General features: G+C 33.6%; 1 long non-coding RNA gene across 1 annotated transcript; it reads left to right on the top strand.

Moving 5' to 3' along the window:
* Positions 1-533: 533 nt before the first annotated feature.
* Positions 534-2,611, top strand: LOC121249989. The gene is made up of 3 exons (XR_005937677.1): positions 534-765; positions 847-934; positions 2,470-2,611. It is a non-coding gene; the product is annotated as an uncharacterized LOC121249989 (long non-coding RNA).

Raw genomic sequence — 2,611 nt, 5'->3', positions numbered from 1 at the left:
AAGATCTGTTATTAAAAACTTAATGTTTTTTATATAAATTTTGTAATTATTTATTATTTTTTTTAAAATTACGAAGTGTTTGTTTACTTTACAATTATAAATATAATTTGTGATAGTCTTTTATATATTATTGGCTTTTATTTTGATTTAATTATTATTATTGTTGGTATTGTTTTTTTTTCTTTGAGTTTGGGCTTTTTATAGTGGTTTTATAATTATCTATTTGAATTGGGTTTTGTGGGTATGATTTTATGCCTAGCCCGTATGAGTGAATTGGGAGCCCAGCCTTATAGTGATTTTATACAATGATCTATTTGGATTGGGCTTTGTGGGTATGATTTGAAGCCCAGCCCGTATAAGAGAAAGGGGAGCCCAGCCCTTTTGAAACGCCGCCGTTTTTGCGCAGATCAAATGAAACCCTACGGTTTCATTATTTGTCTCTTCCGTTCTGTAATGCGCCGCACAAACCCGAACCCTCTTCTTCTTTCTTCTTCTTCTTCTTTCTTCTTCTTCTTCGTCGTGTTGTCGAAACCCTTGGGAAACGGCGCCGCACGAATCCTCCCCTCCCTTCTGCCATTTCTTCTTTCTTCTTCTTCTTCTTTCTTCTTCTTCTTCTTCTCCTTCCGCTCTCTCCCATCTTTTCTTCTTCTTCTCTCTTCTTTCTTCTCCTTCTTCTTGTTGTTGTTGTTGTTGAACCTTGCGCCGCTATTCACCCACCCTCGCGTGGACCATCGGCCTCACCTCACCCTTTGTCTTTGATTCATGGTAATTTTTTTTTTTTTTGTGTTTTTAAAATACTTCAAAATCTAAATCTGGTTGATGAAAAAACCCTAATTGTTTTATTAGGGTTGCGCCGCCATATCCATCTCCCGGAACTCACCCACCCTCACGCGGACCGTCGGCCTCACCTCACCCTTTGTCTTCGATTCCCATGGTAAGTTTTTTTTTTTTTTTTTTTTTGTGTGTTTTTAAAATACTTCAAAATCTATGTTCTGGTTGATGATATTATGTAATTGTTTTATTGGGATTTTTAATTTAAGATTTTTGTTATTGTGTCAGCATCTATTAGGGTTTTGTAATTATTTATATGTTGTTAACTGGTGAAATCTGTATATATAGCCATTAATAGAAGAATATCCATGAACATACAAATACAGCAAAAGCAGCACGAATTTGTGTAATACCCTAACATTTAAAAATTGCACTTTGTAATTTTTTTCAAAACTTGGCAACAATTTGGTAGTTGTACAAATATAATAAAGTTCAGTAAACAATCTAGGTTGCTAAGTGAAGTGTATAAGAATTCATGATGCTGAGGAGAGACAACTACAAATTCAAAAATATATAAGCAGCAACTAATAAAAAAAAAACTAATATATTTAAATAAATTGTTTATAAACTGCATGACAAATGAATTAAGTACAAAAAGAAAAGGCCTTATGAGAAGTCGCAAACTCACCTTTGCAGTACTGGCAGCTCACAATCTCCCTGCCAATATTAAAAACAAAAAATTCATAAGTAATAAATATTTTTTAAAATTAAAAAAAGAAGTATCCCAAATATATAGAAGCTGAAAACAAATCATCACCAGTAAAAACCAGCAGTAAACATAAAAAAACAGTAAAAGGAAAAAATGGAAGAGAAGAGAAGACCAGAATCTGCTTGATCCTTATTCACCTATATGACAATTTGCTTGATCCTTAGTAAAGATCAGAATTTGTGTAGTTGGAAGTGAAGTTGTATGTTTTGCAAAGATCAGAATTTGGTTAGTTGGAAGTGAGGCTGCATATATGTGGTTGGGTTTGGTTAAGTTTATATATAAACTGCAATGTCTCGCCTCCTCCCATACGACCACTCCAAGACCAAGTAAAAACTGCAAAACCAACCAAGCCAGACACAAGGAAAAAAAACTCTCAAACCATAAATGGAAAAAACTATCAAATATGGATGGATATGTTCTTTTGTTTTCAGCAAGAGTACAGTTTTTGTGTACATGTTTATTTTATCTTTCTCCTCAACTATTCTGCCTGATAACAACACAAAATCACAACGTGCAATTTTTTTCCTGTTGGCAGTGTTGTTTTTGGCAGCTTTTGTTTGGCAGCTTCTTTCTTGTATGCGTACTTTTTCTTATCTTTTAATCCAGAGTATTAAGTTATTTTGTTTTCTTTGGCAGCTTCTTTGGCAGCTTTTGTTTTCTTATCCACTGAGTATTAGGTTATTTTAAGTTTATTATTTTTCACCTTTATGTTTTTACAGTAATGTCAGTCCACCACTTTCATGTTTTTCATATCCTTTAGTCAATTTTGCAGTTCTCCTTTAGGTTTTGACAGTTATACCAGTTGACTATTTTCATGTTTTTTCGTTGTATGTTTTTTATTTGGGTTTACTGTTTTTATCCTTTATAATTTGGCAGATATGTCAGCACAACATTTTTATGTTTTTCTGTCTACTTTTTCTGATCTGCAGGTTGAACCTGCTTTCTCAGTAAACAGGCACCAGCAAATTGGATGACAGAAAAGCAACAAATTTGACAAGTCCCTTTCAAATGCATAAACTGCAGTGCAGTTGGGTTCCATGCATTTTTATCAAAGGTAAAGCATGATCATGA

The sequence above is a fragment of the Juglans microcarpa x Juglans regia genome, chromosome 1D, assembly GCF_004785595.1.
Source record: "Juglans microcarpa x Juglans regia isolate MS1-56 chromosome 1D, Jm3101_v1.0, whole genome shotgun sequence".
NCBI classification, from domain to species: Eukaryota; Viridiplantae; Streptophyta; class Magnoliopsida; order Fagales; family Juglandaceae; genus Juglans; species Juglans microcarpa x Juglans regia.
This window is presented reverse-complemented; position numbering and strand designations above follow the sequence as displayed.